We start from the raw sequence: 20,439 nt of genomic DNA, 5'->3' as shown, positions 1-20,439 counted from the left end.
TATTAGGTATTTTTACCGATTAAGCCCTTTTGCTCGTTTTCACTTAAAACAGAGTTGCACAAGTTGTCTAACATAATTTAAAACCTCATATTCTATCATAAAACACCAAAATACACAAATTTCACCTATGGGTATTTTTCCAAATATGAACCCTAGGTTGAATTATTGCTAGCATAAGCTTAATTGAGCTATCGGGACTCCAAAAACGTAAAAATCATTAAAAACGGGGGTTGGAATCACTTACTATGGAGCTTGGAAGCTGGAAACAAACCCTAGCTATGGAAAACCCTTGAAATTTCGGCCTAATGAAGAAGATGGACAAAAATTGGCATTTAATTTTGTTTTTAATTCATTTTAATAACTAAATGACCAAAATACCCTTACTACTAAACTTTCCAAAAATTCCTTCCATGTCCTAATTTTGTCCATGAACTTAAAATTGGTCAAATTTCTATTTAAGACCTCCTCATTAATATTCCAAAACAATTTCATACTAAAAACTTCTAGAATGCAAGTTTTGCAACTTATTCGATTTAGTCCCTACTTTCAATTTAAGCACTTTAGGCATAGAATTTCATCACGAAATTTTCACACAATCATGCAATCATATCATAGACCTTAAAATAATCATAAAATAATTATTTCTATCTCAGATTTTGTGGTCACGAAACCACTATTCCGACTAGGCCCAAAATCAAGATATTACATTTTGTATTCTTTATTATTCTGAGATGTTTTCTTATTTAGTTATGAACTAAATCCCCTAAATACCTAAGGGGAATGAAAGCTAAAACGAATCTTGTTATTATTTTCTGAATTGTATGATAAATATTTAACTTGTTCTTAATTCTTGTTTTGATATCCCCGGATACTGATTCAAGATAAGCTCTTATTCAAAGGAGGAATAGACCCTGTCTAAGAGTAAATTTATCATAATTAAGCGGAGTTGATTGTGCGCCTAAACATAGGGTGACAAGATTTTGCCGAATTAGGGTGAAACCTAATAAGGGGATCCAATAGATCAAGTTAATGCAACCCTAGAGTGTTAATTAGAGAAAAGTCTCGGTTATTCAATCTAGGGATTAGACGTTATTAGTCTTGAATAGGGATAATAACATAACTTAGAGATCTCTACGGAACAAGTTGAATGAATAAATCGTCTGATTCGGAGCCAGAATAAGAAGTAAAGTCTAGGTGGATTTTTCCTTAGGTATTGTCTTCATTCAATCGATTTATCCCAAAAGCAATTCCCCAATTCTTTTCCCTGTGAGTTCTTAGTTTAGATAATTAGTTAATTAAAACAAAACCCCATTATTCTTAGGCTAGATAATAAAAAGACAATAATTACTAGTACTTTTAGTTCCTTTGGGTTCGACAATCCGGTCTTGCTCAAACTATACTACTGTTTGGTAGGTACACTTGCCTAAATCGTGATAATAGTTAGTTTCAAGAAAGATTAATTATAAATATTTAAAACCTATCACAAAACCTCGCAATCAAGTTTTTGGAGCCGTTGCCGGGCAACTAAGATATTAGGAACACTCAATTTTTATTACTTTAGCCATTTATTTTTCTTGCAATTTAATTTAATTATTATTATTAATATTTATTAACCTACTCTTTCTTTCTCTTGGTAGGTTTTCATAGTTTATGACTAGAAGAAACCCATCAGGGCCACTACTTTTTGACGAAGAAATCGATCGCAGAGTTCGTAGAGACCAAAGAGAAATAAGGCGAAGCTTGAGATACATAGAGAACGAGCAAGAAGACGATACTCAACCCCTAAACGAAGAGATGGCTGAAAACCAAGGCAATCAGCTACCTCCTGCAATTGCGGTTAATCAAAATCCTGCTCCACGCACTATGTATGATTATGCTAAACCCTCTTTAACAGGAACTGAATCGAGCATAGTTAGACCTGCTGTAGCTGCAAATACTTTTGAATTAAAACCTGACACTATTCAAATAATACAGCAATTTGTTCAGTTTGATGGTTTGCAGGATGAGGATCCCAACGCTCATTTAGCCAACTTTTTAGAACTATGCGATACATTTAAAATCAATGGCGTTTCTGATGATGCCATTCGTCTTCGGTTGTTTCCATTTTCATTGAGGAACAAAGCTAAACAGTGGTTGAACTCGTTACCACGAGGATCAATTACTACTTGGGAACAAATGACCGAAAAATTTTTACTAAAATATTTTCCGTCGGCTAAAATGGCTAAATTACGTAATGATATCTCTGTTTTTGTGCAGATGGATTTAGAAACACTCTACGATGCATGAGAGAGATACAAGGACTTTCTGAGAAGGTACCTTCACCATGGGTTACCGCTTTGGCTCCAAGTACAAACATTTTACAATGGTCTGAATCCTTCGACTCGGCAAATGGTTGACGCAACTGCTGGCGGAACCATCAATGATAAAACACCGGAAGATGCCTATGAGTTTATAAAAGAGTGTCACTGAATAACTATCAGTGGAAAGTAATGAGGATAAAGCCAACGAAAACAGCCGGTGTTTATGACGTCAATTCGGTCACCATGCTCTCTAATCAGGTAAAACTCTTAAATAAAAAAATTGATGGTTTTCTTAATTCTTCACAGGTTCACCCAGTAATGCAGTGCAATGCAAGTAGCTGTGGAACAAACCATTCGGAATACCAACCTTATGGCCACAGCATGGATAACGAGCAATTAAATTACATGGGTAATAATCCTTGACCTCAAAACAATCCATATAGTAACATTTATAATGCAGGTTGGAGGAACCACCCAAATTTTTCGTGGGGTGGTCAAGGAAATCAAAGACCACAACATCCTCTAGGCTACCAACAACCACCCTACCAACAGGAAAAGAAGCCAAACCTTGAAGAGATGCTTTCAAAGTTTATATCAGTGTCAGAAACCTGTTTTCAGAACACCAAGACAGCACTTAAGAATCAACAAGCATCGATCCAAGGGCTCAAAACTCAGATAAGCCAGCTATCCAAACTGATCTCGAAAATACCACTAGGAAATTTACTTAGTAACATCAAATCAAGAGAGCATGTCAAAGCAGTTACACTAAGGAGTGGGAAAGTGTTAGCGGAATCTGAAAAGAAGTTAGCACAAGAAGCCGTGGAAAGCGAAAGGAGGGAAGAAAAACCCGAAAATAGTGACAAACCAGTGTCGAAGGAATATAAACCACCAGTTCCATATCCTGAAAAATTAAAAAAGGATCGCATTGATGCACAATTCGGTAAGTTTCTTGAAATTTTTAAGTAATTACATATCAACTTACCTTTTGTTGAAGCCATCTCGCAGATGCCTACCTATGCAAAATTTTTGAAGGAGCTTCTAACAAATAAAAGGAAGTTCAAGGACTTATCTACAGTAGAACTCAACAAGGAGTGCTCAGCCATACTCCAAAACAAGCTGCCAACCAAACTGAAAGATCTAGGAAGTTTTATTATCCCTTGTTTAATTGGTAGTCTGAATGTTGAAAAAGCACTAGCTGATTTAGGCGCTAGCATTAATTTGATGCCATATAAAATGTTCACACAACTTGGTCTTGGGGAACCTAAACCTACTAGGATGAGTATTCAATTAGCCGATAGATCTGCTAAATATCCTAGGGGTATTATAGAAGGCGTACTCATAAAAGTAGATAAATTTATATTCCATGTTGATTTTGTTGTGCTTGACATGGATGAAGATATGGAAGGACCCTTAATTTTAGGGCGCTCATTCCTAGCCACTGCTAGAGCTGTAATTGACGTGGGTGACGGTAAATTGGTACTTAGAGTAGGTGACGAGGAGATTATCTTTAAAATTTACGATGCTATGAGATTCTCTAGGGAACAGGATGATTCATGTTATTTCATTGACTCTATTGATCATATTACTCAAGACTCTTTTTAGGAAATTGTACAAGAGGAGATGACGGAACCGTATCCAGCTCAAGATGAGGAGACAGGTGAGGAACCTAATGACCATTCGTCAAGACAAGTAGAATATGAAGGCATTAAGATAAACGATGAACTTAAGCAAAAACCCTCTATTGAGAAGCCTTCCAAACTAGAACTTAAACAATTACCAAACCACTTAGAATACGCATTCCTTGGAAATAATTCTACATTACCAGTTATTATTGCTTCTAATTTGCAACCCAAGGAGAAAGAGGAATTAATCCAAGTATTAAAAGAACATAGAAAAGCCATAGCTTGGAAAATTTCTGACATTAAAGGAATCAGCCCTTCTTTTTGCACCCACAAAATTTTGATGAAAGATGAATACAAATCGTGTGTTCAAGCTCAAAGACGTCTGAACCCCAACATAAAGGAAGTTGTAAAAGCTGAGGTAATTAAACTTCTAGATTCTGGAATTATTTATCCTATTTCTGACAGTTCTTGGGTAAGTCTAGTATAGGTTGTCCCCAAGAAAGGAGGCATGACGGTTGTGACCAACGAGAAGAATGAATTAATCCCAACAAGAACAGTCACAAGGTGGAGAGTTTGCATAGACTACAGGAAACTGAATGATGCCACAAGAAAAGATCACTTCCTCTTGCCATTCATTGACCAAATGTTGGAAAGATTATCCGGACACATGTATTACTGCTTTCTAGACGGACTCTCTGGTTACTTCTAAATCCCAATAGCTCCTGAAGATTAAGAAAAGACGACATTCACATGCCCATATGGTACGTTCACTTATCGTAGAATGCCTTTTGGATTATGTAATGCTCCTGCCACTTTTTAGCGTTGTATGATGGCCATTTTCGACGAACTCGTAGAAGATATCATGGAAGTATTCATGGATGATTTTTTGGTATTTGGTAACTCTTTCCATCCCTGCCTTAAAAATTTAAAACGAGTTTTAATAAGATGTGAGGAAACAAACCTTATGCTTAACTGGGAGAAATGTCACTTCATGGTTCAAGAAGGTATTGTATTAGGGCATAAAATTTCTAGTAAAGGTATTAAGGTGGATAAATCTAAAATAGAAACAATCAAAAAATTACCACCCCCTAGTTCAATTAAGGCTATTAGAAGCTTTTTAGGACATGCTGATTTTTATAGAAGATTTATTAAGGATTTTTCTAAAATAGCTAAGCCTTTGACTAAATTGCTAGAAAAGATATACCTTTTAACTTCGATCAGGAATGTTTAGAAGCATTTAATACTTTAAAGGATAAATTAATTAATGCTCCAATCATAATTGCACTTGATTGGAACTTGCCATTTGAACTAATGTGTGATGCGAGTGACTTTGCAGTAGGTGCAGTATTGGGACAGCGACGAGACAATCATTTTCAACCTATCTATTGTGCCAGAAAAACCTTAACGGTTGCACAAGAAAACTATACTACTACGAAAAAAGAGTTGCTAGCTGTGGTTTTTGCATTTGATAAATTTCGATCATATCTCATATTGTCTAAAGTTGTTGTTTACACTGACCATTCTGCCCTTCGCTACCTTTTAACTAAAACCGATGCAAAATCTCGACTCATTCGATGGATTCTCCTATTGTAGGAATTCGACTTGGAGATTCAGGATAAGAAAGGAGCTAAAATCTCGCGGCTGATCATCTGTCCAGGCTCGAGAAATCCATTACCAGAGAACTAGATGACGTTGAAATAAATGATTCGTTCCCTGAAGAATAATTTTTCGCTATATCTAACTTTGAGGTACCTTGGTTTGTAGACATCGTGAATTTTTTTAGCTACTAACATTATCCCAAAAAGGTTAACACACCAGTAAAAGAAGCGATTCTTTAATGATGTGAAAAACTACTTTTGGGATGATCCATTTCTGTTTCGCAGATGTGCAGATCAAGTCATCAGAAGATGCGTTATAGGATCAGAAATATCAAAAATATTGGAACATTGCCACTCAGGGCCAACCAGAGGACACTATAGTGGAACTAAGACCGCACACAAAATACTTGAATCAAGGTTTTATTGGCCTTCGTTATTCAAAGACACTATTAGGTATGTTACTTCATGTGACAAATGCCAACAGACAGGTAACATATCTAAACGTGATGAAATGCCTCAAAACTATATGCTTTCATGTGAAATATTTGATGTTTGGGGTATCGATCTCATGGGCCCATTCCCCAGTTCATTTGGGAATAAATACATCTTAGTAGCAGTTGACTATATGTCCAAATGGGTAGAAGCCCAAGCTCTACCTACTAATGATGCTAGAGTGGTAGTACGTTTCCTTAAAAAAAGTCTTCTCGAGATTCGAAACACCTAGAGCACTTATCAGTGACAGGGGCACTTATTTTTGTAATACCCAATTTGAAAAAACCCTTAAGAAATATGGAGTTCATCATAGAACAACCACCCCATACTATCCTCAAACTAATAGACAAGTTGAAGTAGCAAACTAAGAAATCAAACGGATCCTTGAAAAAACAGTAGAATCAAGCAGGAAAGACTTGGCAACAAAAGTAGACGATGCCTTATGGGCTTACAGAACTTCTTTTAAGACTCCCTTAGGGACATCACCTTACAGACTTGTTTATGGAAAAAGTTGTCATCTACCATTCGAACTAGAGCATAAAGCTTTTTAGGCTATTAAATTTCTAAACCTTGATCCCGAACTTGCAAGAAAAAATAGGTTGATGCAGCTGAACGAGATTGATGAATGGCCAGCCAATGCATACGAAAATTCACGCCTATACAAGGAAGCAACAAAGCGGCACCATGACGTTCGTTTAAAACAACGAAAACAATTTGAAGTTGGGGATCTCGTCTTACTATACAACTCAAGACTCAAATTGTTTCCCGGGAAACCAAAATCACAATGGTTAGGACCCTTCGTAATTCAATCTGTTCTTCCATATGGCACAATAGAGGTAAGTCACTCATCATATGGTACTTTCAAAGTAAATGGACACCGTCTTAAACTTTATAATGGTGAGAATTTTAAAGTCAATGGAGAGGAGCTACGACTCCACAAACTGCCCTGAGTAAACCAACAAGCTAACAGTCGAGCTTAGACTATAAACAATCGCTTCTCGGGAGGCAACCTGAATAATAACGGTTTTAAATTATTTACATTTCAAGTTTTAAACATTTAGGTCACTAACAGAGTACTTAAAGGACAGGTTCCCAACTCTACACGGCCTAGTACACGGTCGTGCTTAAGGCTGTGTGACCAACACAGATAGAAACACGGCCGTGTGATATGGTGTGTAGAAACAAGGTAGAAGATTTCCCCAAACACGGGCTGCAATAAAATGCCACGACCATGCGAAATGGCTGTGGTCGAATCTTGCAAATAAACACAGGCGTGTGTAAACCTACACGACCGTGGGAGAAATGAACCACACCAGACATGGCCATGCGACATGATCTTGTATCCACACAGCTATACACACGGGCATGTGAGAAGGCCGTGTGACGACATCACAATTTGCGACGAACACGGATGGGACACGAGCCACACGGGCGTGTGCACTGGCCGTGCCACTTGAAATATTAGAATAATTATCTTATTTTATTTTCTTTTTCTTTCATTAAGTTTTTAAGACTCATTTTTTTTAAGATTCATTTGTTTTCCTTTTTAAACAAAATGACTTACCTTCAGAGTCAAGCTTGCCATCCAGAATTATCTCCAATACTTGATCTCGTCAATCCAAGAATATCATCTATTCTTAATACAGGAAGTTTCACTTCTGTCCCTATCTTATTTTTATACTCTAATATCTATCTTTGTACATTGAGGGTAATGTACATCTTAAGTGTGAGGGGTATTTATTTCATTATCAGAAAAATCCTTGAATAATTACCTTGTTCTCTTGAAAAGCTCTCATATCATATTTAGGATAAATATTAATTGATTTATGATTTTGATTGATATATCTTGAATTAAAACATAGGCATTTATGCATTGATTGTTTAAACTTTAAGACATTAGAGAATCAATCAAGCATGATGAGTTGATTTTTAAGAATTTAAAATTATAGGTTGTTTCCCCAAGTCTAGGTATTACTTTGAATTGGAATTCACAAGTCTAAACATCAAAAAGCCATAATTTTTGTGAGATTTTTGAGCCTTGTAAGCATCTATTAATCCTTTCATGCTCACTTTTATTATTGTTTTGAGTGCGTCAGTATTGAACTGTTATTCTAGAACTTGCTTGATTATGCATGTCGAGACCACAACATTTGATTTGGTATATCAAAATGATTAAGGCACTTAGGATTAATCCACTCATACCATGAAAAGCCTACCTCCACGATTAACCCCTAATAAACCCCCTTGAGCCTAACAAGCCATTTCTTGTATTACCCTTAATATTGACCCTTAACATATTATTGTTGAAATCCCCTAAATTAAATTGATCCCTATTTTTGTCGAGATTTGAGTTGAAGAAATTGCTTAGCTATGTCTTGTTTGTAATAAGTTAGCCTATGTATTTAACTTGTTCTAAAAAAAATAAAAAAAACTATGTATACATATCTGTAATTTCATATTTTGAGAAGAAGCTATGTTATACGAAAGTGAAGATTAACTCTTTTTCTAGTTAGGTAATTTTTCAATTGAATCTCTATTCTAACCCTTTCTTTCAGCTTGTGACGACACCCCCTAACCAAGCCTCATTACAACTCTCTAAAGACCTTTTGATTGATGTATCATCTTAAATTATAATGGTGGAGATTTGATTTTCATGCAAGCCTATGGTAATGAATTTTCATTATTGACTATGGAGTGCTTCATTTATTGTCCTTAAACACCGTGAGTGATTTGAGTGAATCATTAGTGAGGATGTGAAACTCTGTGATATTCTAAATCAAAGGTAATTACTTAGATGCGGAAGGACACCTATGTTTGCATGATTAAATACTCAACTTGGAATGTTTGAAACTTTTATGTTCTTTTAGTTGAATTCTCAATGTATGATTACCTATGGATTATTTTGAGATATTATCGATAAGAATTATAAGTTTAGGATAATTTATTTTGATTATGAGTTGAGGATTTTGCTTGAGAACAAGCAAATGCTTAAATGTGGAGGTATTTTATAAACCGTAAATTATTCATATTTTTACCCCATGTTTAATGCATTTTATGGATGATTTCTCATTAGAATTGGTGAATTCGATGCTCCTAATGCTTTAATTTCATGTTTTATACTTAGAAGAGCATAGGAGAGCGAAAGGAACGAGAAACGGGCCAAAAACAGAGAAAATGGGCCAAAGTACAAAATCAACACAGCCTGGACCTCCTCACACAGGCAGACCACAAGGCCGTGTCAATTTGGCAGGCTCGAACACGGCCTGAAGTAATTGAACACGGGTGTGTGCCACGGGCGTGTCCCTGCCGAGCCCAAGTTGAGTCTAATTCAGGAAAGGCTACTTTTGAGGGCTCATAGGCATTCCAAAGCCTATAAATACACCCTAGAAGAGGAGACGGAGAAGAGGGAGTAAATAATTACTCCAAGGAAGCCGATTGATCCATCTCAGAAGCCGGATTCATCGTCAACACTGAAGATCTCTCCTCAATTTCCCTTTAGGAGTTTTGGGTTTTCTTTATGTTTTGTTTTCTTTATTATTTTGAGATGTTTTCTTATTTAGTTATGAACTAAATCCCCTAAATACCTAAGGGGAATGAAACCTAAGACGAATCTTGTTATTATTTTCTGAATTGTATCATAAATATTTAACTTGTTCTTAATTATGTGTTCTTAATTCTTGTTTTGATATCCCAGGATACTGATTCAAGATAAGCTCTTATTCAGAGGAGGAATAAACCTTGTCTAAGAGTAAATTTATCATAACTAAGCAGAGTTGATTGCACGCCTAGACATAGGGTGACAAGATTTTGCCGGATTAGGGTGAAACCTAATAAGGGGATCCAATAGATTGAGTTAATGCAACCCTAGAGTGTTAATTAGAGAAAAGTCTCGGTTATTCAATCTAGGGATTAGACGTTTTTAGTCTTGAATAGGAATAATAACATAACTTAGGGATCTTTACGAAACAAGTTGAATGAATAAATCGTCTGATTCGGAGCCAGAATAAGAAGTAAAGTCTAGGTGGATTTTTCCTTAGGTATTGTCTTCATTCAATCGATTTATCCCAAAAGCAATTCCCCAATTCTTTTCTCTGTGAGTTCTTAGTTTAAATAATTAGTTAATTAAAATAAAACTCCATTATTCTTAGGCTAGATTATAAAAAGACAATAATTACTAGTACTTTTAGTTCCTTTGGGTTCAACAATCCGGTCTTGCTAAAACTATACTACTGTTCGATAGGTACACTTGCCTACATCGCAATAATCGTTAGTTTCAAGAACGATTAATTATAAATATTTAAAACCTATCACGAAATAATGCGATCACAATTCAATACCAAACTCAACTTCTCTGATAGGAGGCAAACTGGGTAGTTCTTCCGGAAACACATCAGGAAGCTCACATACCACAGGCTCTGATTCAATTGTCAACTCTGGATCTTTAGTATTCAACATAAAAGCAAGATAAGCTTGATATCCTTTTCTCAAGCATTTCTGAGCAGACATAATAGAAATCATGGCAATTGAACAATCTGACTCATTTGAATTATCCCGAAGAATTTCAACTTTTCGCATTTCAACTTAATGAATTTCTTTCCACAGTTCACTATCACGTCATGTGAAGTCAACCAATCTATACCAAGAATCACATCAAACTCATCAAATGGCAATAGCATGGGATCGGCTGGAAAATATTAACCTGTAATCACCAAAGGGCAAGTTTTACATTTTTTGTCTACTAATACATATTGACCCAATGGATTCGATACTTTAATAAAAAATCCCGTAGACTGTATAGACATGTTCATACTAGGCATCAATTTTATGCAAACATAGGAATAGGTCAAACTTGGATCAATCAAAGCAATAACATTAACATCATGAAGAGAAAATGTACCCGTAATTACATAGGGGGAGGTGCTCTAACATTTGGTCTCCCTGTTGAATCTCTAGATGCACCTCTACCTATCCCTATTCCTGAACTTCTCTGAGGTCTTCTTCTAACGGGGGCATTGCCTGATCTTACACTCAGTATTACTTCTCTTTTAACCATCTTAGGACACTCCCAAATGAAATGATCTGATGCACTACATCGGTAACAACCAGTCTCAGTTGCTCGACATTAACCTAGATGACGTCGACCACATTAAGGACACTCGGGTTTATCAGGCTAAATACTGCCAACACTCACAATTGAAGTGGTCTGAGCTTTCTGAACCGTAAATCTTCTACCTCTGTTTTGGCTAGAATACCCTGCTGAAAAATTAGATCTCGTAGAGAACTCTCCAGGCCTCTTGAATGTAGACTGAAATGACTTGTTCATCTGCCTTTTCTTCGTGTCTTGCATCTCAATTTCAGCTTTACCCTTTCCTTTCAGCAACTTATCTGCCTTACGAGCTTTTTCAACTAAAATAACAAACTTTTTTATTTTTAAAACACCGACTGATAGTCGAATATTATCATTGAGCCCATCTTCAAATCTCTTGCACATAATAGCTTCAGTTGACATACACTCTCGAGCATGATTACTGAGTCTGAAAAATTCAAGTTCATATTCAGTCACTGTCATCTTACCCTGCTTTAGTTCAAGGAATTCTTTTCTTTTCTGGTCGATGAACCTCTGACTAATGTATTTCTTACGGAACTCCTCCTGAAAGAAATCCCAAGTAACCCTCTTTTTCGGTACTACTGTCATAAGTGCCTTCCACCAATGGTAGGTCGAGTCTCGTAAAAGTGATACAACACACTTCATGAACTCTTCAGGTGTGTAGGATAACTCATCAATACCCTGATAGTATTCTCGAGCCAAAATTTAGCTTTCTCTACATCGTCATCTTTAGTAGCCAGAAACTCTTCGGCCCCTTATTTTCCTATTTTATCAACTGGTGGCTTCTCTCTTCTGACTGTATCTATGACTAGGGAAGCTACATGCGTTGTCTGAGGATCACGAGGGGGTGGAACGGCTGGATTCGTACGAACAAACACAACAATCCATTCATTCAGAGCTTGGAAGAAGGCTTTTCGAGCCCCTCTTCCCTAACTGACTGTAATGGGCCTTTCATTACTACCTGGTGGCACCGTCCCTTCTGCGGGAGCAGGAGCATTAGTTTCGAAATCATCTATACCAACTCGTTCGGGATCCATAATATAAAACAAAATCATTTTAAAATCGTCAGGAGTCGTCGCACTATCAAAATATAAGTATGGCATGTATAGCTAGACTCTTACTCGTACTGAATATTTCGAGAATTGACTAAAATCTTGCTCTGATAGCAATAAATGTAACACCCCTTCCCCAAGACCGTCGTCGGAGTGAGCAAGAGGCGTTACTAGACTTATCTTACTTGTTCGGGGCATAATTTTTTTAAAAAAATTAATTCCCTCGCATTCATCTAATAAATCCATAAAAAGGACCCTCGAGGCCCTAAAACATGCAATTAGAATAGTTTGGGACTAAACCGGGAACATTAAAAATTTTCCAATTATTTACACAAATCACTAAATTAAATATAACTAAATTAAATATACCTATTCATAATAAAACTGTTCATCTGCGTAACAGTCACTAAATTAAATATAACTCGAGTTACAAAACTCAAAATTTAAATCCGTAAATTTTTATTAAACTCATAAATCTTCTTACCATAAGTTTTCTATAATTTTTGGTTTCCCAATTAGTACAGTTTATTTATTAAAGATTCCCCTATTTTGCAGTTTAGTGGACCTGACCTCTCTTCACTAAAAATTGATTATCTCATTATACAAAAATTGGACAATGTTTCCGTTTGTTTATAATCAAAAAAGACTCACTAAGGAATCTATAAATATAAACTTTTACTTATAATTATTTTTGTATGATTTCTAGTGATTTTCAAAAGTTGGAACAAAGAATCACGAAGTCACTCTAAACCAGTCTTACAGAAATATAAATATCTCAGAATATAGACTTCCTTTGCTTGCTCTGTTTCTTTCGTATGAAAATAGAGTCAATAAGTTTTAAATTTATATTTCATTCACCATTTAATTCCATTTCTACATTTTTTAGTTATTTTTCAAAACCACATCACAGCTGATGTTTCCTAACTATTCCATGGCCAACTCTTACTCCATAATTTCTTTGCATCAAACCTCATTTAGACATACATAATACCAAAACATGTTCTTATTTAGCTATATCATAAGCTAATCATTACCAAGTATTCACATGCCATTCTTTAATCACAACAGAAGGACATAGACATAAAATAGCTAAGTCTCTATAGATGCCATAACTTAAAGTATTTCTAGTCACAAAATACCGAAATAGCTCGTTGATAGTGTGACGCGATCTTTGACGTCCTTATGATTTTTCGAGTTGGCTTTATGATACTATAAAAAAAAGAGAAACGAAAGGGAGTAAGCATAAAGCCTAGTAAGTTTGCATGTAAATAAATAACAACATTCTAAATGAATTATCAAGATAACTTAAACCTTTTGAACATGGACTTATCTTACCTTCCCTTTGGTACACGCTTTAAATTTTCCGTTGAACCACTTGGAATAGTAAGGATGTAACACCCCAAACCTGGCCCAGACATTATGGCTGAATCTGGCTCGTCACATTGAAATGTTCTAGCGAAAACCTTGTTTTCATTCAAAACCCTTCCTTGAAATGAGAACCTTAATTAACTTATAAAAACTCTCTTTCAATCGCGAAAGCTTTTTTAAACCATATGATTTATGAAAACCTGTCATTTTAGAATTAAGTTGTGGAAACGTACAAAAACAAACTATGATTTAGGAAACCCATGTTCAACTTTTCATATTTACAGTGCATAAAAACAAAAATCCAAATAATATTAAAAGGGAAGGCCTTATTACATTCCAGTCTGAAATTACTTAATAAACTAGAAACTATATGCCCTTTTTAAAAAAAACAAGTCCAAGTCGTATTGCTAGTTGGCCACCTCTGAGTCCCTCTAAACATCGAACCTTCTACTGAGCATCACCTAAGAAAAATAAAAGAGGAGGTGAGTTTTTGAAAACTTTGTGTGTACGACCCTCGAAGAGCAAAAAGCATTTATCAATCAATAAAATCATACGTGCAATGCAAAGCAGTGCAACCCTCCCCAATAATCCAACCGGTACACATCAACTCCGTCTCCCAATACACATCATGTGGAGATATAAATATCGATGCACCCATCCGATACACATTAATGGTAGCCCGGTTGTGGAACTACCGTCATTGCAGCAAGCTGCCAATCACATATTAGGCTTAATAGCCGTCGGTGGATCCACGGTTGTCAAGCAACCATGCGATCCTCATATACTTCCTCCGTTCCATAATTCCTAACCCCTATGCAACCTAAACAGAATATCCTATGTATGCAGTAGTTATACATGTAATATCCATAAATCTTACATTCAACACTTAGGGGTATTTTGGTCATTTTTACCCTTAGAGGCATTTTGGTAATTTTCCTTTATTATGGGTCTTTACTTAGCTTGGCTTATTAATAATCTCATGAGCTAAGATGAACGAATACTATGCACCAGGTAGGATTCCAGAGAAGAGGAGGTGAGTCATTAAGACCGCTTAACTACCAAGCTGTCCCTAGATCCAATCGTAGACATGCATATACCCGTTACCACACCTTAACCCTATGACTTATCCATGGTCTTTAATTAATTAACTAAGTTTTATGTCTGTTTAAGCAATTGTCATATACTAGGCCCAAAAACCCCTTACAAGCCCAGAAAAATCCACATACTTGTATATAGCCCACTAGGTCCAATCTCTTTCATATGGCCCATTAGGCCCAGATCACATTCATATGGCCATTAGGCCCAAATCACATTTACAGTCATGCTCACATACAATTTTCCATCATATAGCATCAATTATCATTTTTTGCCTATTATGGGCCCAACAACCTATCGGGCCCGTTTAGCCCATTTCGGCCCGATTGGCCAATTCACAGCCCAAGTCCATGGAAATACCCTTAGCCTCAAATTTCTCCTCTTATAACTCCCTACAGTGTTCATATCCAATGCCACCACTGTCCATCCCTTAAGCAAAAATAAATCCTTCTTTTGAGCGAGGAGGGATTCGATCCCCTTACCTCATTGCCTTGCATATGACGCCACTTACCACTCCACCACAAGGCTTTCTTGTGTCCAATTCTTCCTTCATTTATGTAAAAGCCAACCACTTGCATTCTTTAAATAATTAAACCATAATTTCCTTCACCCCTAAGTTCGAACTCAAGCCTTAACCAAGACCTACAATCACATAATTTACACTTGACTAGGAATGTTAAGCAGAATTTTTATCAAAACTGAAAAAACTAAAAGTTCGGGATTTTGGGATTTTTGGGTTTTTACAACTCTACCCCCTAAAAGAAATTTTGTCCTCGAAATTCCCAACTATTAGTACAACTGCATAGCATAGACTACCACATCAAGCTCCCGCTGCGTACTCTAATTCCAAACCAAATAAATAGCATATTATGGTTAATGTATGTACCAATATTCCCCTCTGAAGCGTCTCTGTCCTCTTGACTACGTGTTGCATAGACCAACGCTGGCTGTCTCACCTCAGCATGACCAGTACCTCTGCCCGGTGGTCCACGGCCCAAACCGTTTCCACCCCTAGCCTAACCATAGCCTCTAGGCAGCTGCTAACAACCCTTCGGTGGCTGTACATCACCTCTACCCATGCCTGGTGTAACACCCCAAACCCGAGATCGTCACCGGATTTGAACACGTGGTGTTACCGGGCTCACTTCCCTTATTTCTCTCTTTGTAATATTGATTGCTGTTCCAGGCAGGCTAGCTAACTGCGTCACTGTCGCCTTAAAAATCATATCTCGAGTTTCAAAACTCGGAAACTGATTCTGTAAATTTTCCCTGAATTTAGACTCATATTTCTATCCATGGATTTATTTCTAGAATTTTTGGTCAGGCCAATTGGTACAGTTTATTAGTTAAAGTCGCCCATGTTACAGGGATCGACTACACTGACCTTCGCACATTACGAAATGAATATCTTCTCTTACAGAGCTTCAATGCTCATGCCGTTTGTTTCTAATGAAACTAGACTCAAAGGGGAATCTGCACATATAAGGCACGACTTCTAATTCCTTCTGGATAATTTATGGTAAATTTTCAAAGTCGAGAAAGGGGACCCAGAAACCGTTCTGGCCCTGTCTCACGAGAACTTTAATATCTCTCAGTATACTGCTCATATGGTAGTTTCGTTTCGTCCATATAAAAATAGATTCATCAAGGTTAAATTTCATAATTTATTCAATATTTAATTCTACTTCTACTGTTTTTAGTGATTTTTCAATCTCATCTCACTGCTGCTGTCCGCAACAGTTACTGCAGTAGACTATGCCAATTTCGTGAATCTTTCTTTGGCCTTACTAATCATCCATCATACATGACACAAATTATGGCCACCTTATCAAAATTAATATTTCTAAGACTCGTGGCTATAGGTTCTAGCATCCCACTCGACGACCACATAGGCCATTTTCACATGGCTGAAAGTTTACAACCCACAATTCAACAAGACATAATAGCCTATACATGCCAAATGTTCTCCTAGTTCAACTACGAAGACAATACCAAAAGGTTTCCAGCCGGTGTGATGACTTCAACGACGGTTCCGAGCACGCAACAATACGAGTCCAAGAGACCTAAAATGGGTGACAAGAAAACACCGAGTGAGTTTATAACTCAGAAGTCATAAGCACTTCACAATTATCCATTAGCTAAATTCATCACAAAGTGAAACAATGAAACAAGGCTAATTGTTCCATCCATATCGAACTATACCATAGTTCCTTAGACCTTTCGGTTCAATCTCGTACCAAGTCATACATTCACATTTCATATTCTATTCAATAAGATATTTGAGTCATTTTTATACACCAACTCATTTTCACCACAATCATACAATTGTAATCATCACATAGATTTAAAGCTTACCAAGCTCAACCCCGAGCATGACCATAGTGCCTATTCGCCATGAGCTCAAGGTACTTACCCGATCCGCTGTCGGGATTAACTCGATAATGTCGCACACTCAAGTGCCAATTGTAACGCAAGAGCATATAGTGAATCCGCACACTTAGTGCTATATATTTTCAGCTCGCACACTTAGTGCTATATAATTTTCAGCTCGCACACTTAGTGCTATATATTTTCAGCTCGCACACTTAGTGCTATATATTTTCAGTTCGCACACTTAGTGCTGTACAATTTTAAACCCGCACACTTAGTGCCAATCTTGTCACCGTGTCCATTTATACTGCACACTTAGTGCCGAGACCAATACCTTATGCATGTTGCTGCCTTTATACATTCAACAATGGCATCATTCCATACACATACATTTTCATTTACACATCAACTCATTTAAACACAATTATATATATTATGGTCATTTACATCAACACCAAATATATGCTTAATGACTTACCTTGTGTTGGGTAAAATAATTTCAAGTCGGCTACTCGATGACCTTCGCCTTTCCCTTGCTTGATTCTCCTTCTTTAACTCCTTGAGCTTGATCAATAAATCAACTAGTTTAACCATCTTGCTAAACATTCATAATTTAACTACACATGCATATGTATGCTTGTATATTCGGCAACCGTCCTCACTAATTACCCATTTAGTCGATTATACACATAATTAAAGGTAACATCACGATTAGATTTAACACCATCTTTATACTCAATTAGATGGCCGAATGTATGTATATATATACAATGTCAACTATAACATCTTTTAAACACCTAATTTCATCTCATGAACATTTAATCAAATTTTCCTAATCTAGCATATATTTTCACATCTATTTGTAACATCATGTAAATTCACATACAACTACAATTAACCAAGCTCTTCATCCAATCATGCTCTCATGTTCGGTCATCCATATCTATACTAGCCATAACAAAATAATTTCTAAGTTTTAACACAAGCACAACACTTTAGTACCATGGTCGAACACTTCATGCCTCATCACCACAAAGATCAAAACACCAACCGCATCATTCCTATCACCGAGACTATGGTTCGCACCTTAGCTTCCCACATTCTTCTCATAACCCCTCATAGTTCATTCGCCACCCATCATTCAACCAATAAAATTTCCTAGCAAACCCCTATGGCCAGCACACACACACACGCTTACATCTCAACTCACAATACCCAAAAAAATCACATACTATCTAAACTATCTTAAACAATCAAAGAGTTCCCCCTTTTCCATAGCCTAATGTTCCATTCCCCAACATTATTCAACATTTTGCATGGCTAAACAAGAACCATGATCGCTCACTCACAACAAGTAAACATCTTACAAGTTAACACAATGTACTAACCTCCTTAAGGCTTCAAGTGACCAAGTTCTCCTCCTTCCTTCCTTCTAGCCGGCCAAGTTCAACAAAGAGAGAACTCTCTTTTCCTCCCCTTTCTCTCCCTCACTCACGGCAATGGCAAAGGTAAGGATGAACATTCCCCCTTTTTCTTTTCTTATTTTATTCCCCTTTTCTTTTTAATTCCTTTCTTTATTTTAGCTTGTCTCCCATTACCCAATTTCTCATTATAAAATCTAACGCAAACAAATACATTGCCCATCCTCAATCTATCTTGGCCGGCCACCATAAGGAAATTTGGCAATTTGACATGCAAATCCAAGCATTTTCTAATATGTATCAATAGGCCACTTTAACATTAGCCTAGCACATTTCTCAATTTCCTCACATAAGTCCTTTCTAATAAATTTCACCTACAAATGACGAAATTAAGGCACTAAATTTTCACATATGTATATCCATGCACAATAAACATAGAAAATAATAATTAATTAATTTTGTGTCTCAGTTTTGTGGTCCCGAAACCACATCCCGACTAGGGTCAATTTTGGGATGTCACAACTCTCCCCCACTTAGGAAATTTTCGTCCCCGAAAATCTTACCGGTAAATAGGCTCGGGTATCGCTCTTTCATAGAGTCCTCAAGTTCCCAAGTGGCTTCTTCCATTCCGTGTTTATGCCACAACACCTTCACTAGCGGGATTTTCCTATCGCGCAACTCTTTTACTTCACGCCTCATAATGCGAACCGGTTCCTCTTCATAGCTCAAATTAGGTGAATCTCAATCTCGAGATAGAGCGATTACGTGCGATGGATCGACCTATATCGTCAAAGCATCGAGACATGAAAAACGCTGTGAATCTTTTCGAGCTCGGGGCGAATTAATCGATATGCGATCGCCCAACTCGTTCGGATACTTCACATGGCCCGACGAACCTCGGACTCAATTTATGCACACGACCAAATCTAAGCACCTTCTTCCAAGGTGAAACTTTGAGAAAGATCTTGTCTCCAACCCGATATTCAATATCTTTTCTTTTCAAATTCAGATACGACTTTTGGTGATCCGGCGACTTTCAAACTTTCACGAATTACTCGAACTTTTGCTCGGCATCCTTAACCAAATCAACCTCAAGAATTTACCTTCACTAAGTTCACCAGAATAATGGGGTACGGCATTTACGACCGTATAAAGCCTCGTAAGGCGCCATCTTAATACTTGATTGAAAGCTATTGTTGTAGCGAATTCAATCAAAGGCAAATACCGCTCCCATGAACCACTAAACTCAAGGATGCAACATCTCAACATATCCTCGAGTATTTGAATTATCCGTTCGGATTCACCATCGGTTTGGGGGTGAAAGGCGGTGCTGAAATGCAACTTGGTACCCAAAGCTTCTTGCAACTTCTTCCAAAATCGCGAGGTAAATCTCGGATCTCTATCCCACACGATGGAAATAGGCACCCGTGCAATCTCACAACTGAGAAACGATAATTCGCTAGTTTGTCCATTGAAAAATCCGTGCGCATGACAGGATAAAGTGAGCCGACTTAGTCAATCTATCTACAACGACCCAAATCGCATCCTTCTTACTCACGACAATGGCGGTCCGGATACAAAGTCCATTGTGACTCGATCCCATTTCCACTCGGGTATCGTGATCGGTCAAGTAATCCTCAAGGCACTTGATGTTCCACTTTCACTTGTTGACATATTAAACATCTCAAACAAGGTTGGAGATGTCTCGTTTCATACCATGCCACCAAAACCGACGTTTCAAATCGTTGTACATCTTCGTACTCCCGGTGGATTGCCATTCGGCTACAATGGGCTTCGCTCGTAATAATCGAAATAAGTTCGAATTCTTTGGAACACATGACGACTTCAACCTCAAACAATCGTTATCATCGATTTGAAACTCCGATTCCTTGTTCGAACACACTCTTTCGCTTTTGCAACCAACTCATCGTCAACTTTCTCGAGCTTCACGAATTTGATGAGTCAATAATGGTTTGGCCTTTAATTCGCTATTAACACATTGTCGGGTAGAATA

At 37.1% G+C, this 20,439-nt stretch overlaps 1 non-coding gene across 1 annotated transcript; it reads right to left on the bottom strand.

Moving 5' to 3' along the window:
• Window positions 1–2,223: 2,223 nt before the first annotated feature.
• On the bottom strand, window positions 2,224–2,330 carry LOC128293521 (small nucleolar RNA R71). Its single transcript, XR_008283702.1, has one exon. It is a non-coding gene; the product is annotated as a small nucleolar RNA R71 (small nucleolar RNA).
• Between the last annotated feature and the right edge of the window lie 18,109 nt (window positions 2,331–20,439).

The sequence above is a fragment of the Gossypium arboreum genome, chromosome 5 (assembly GCF_025698485.1).
Source record: "Gossypium arboreum isolate Shixiya-1 chromosome 5, ASM2569848v2, whole genome shotgun sequence".
Classification (NCBI taxonomy): Eukaryota; Viridiplantae; Streptophyta; class Magnoliopsida; order Malvales; family Malvaceae; genus Gossypium; species Gossypium arboreum.
The sequence above is the reverse complement of the archived record's forward strand: the minus strand, read 5'-3'. Positions and strand labels throughout refer to the sequence as shown.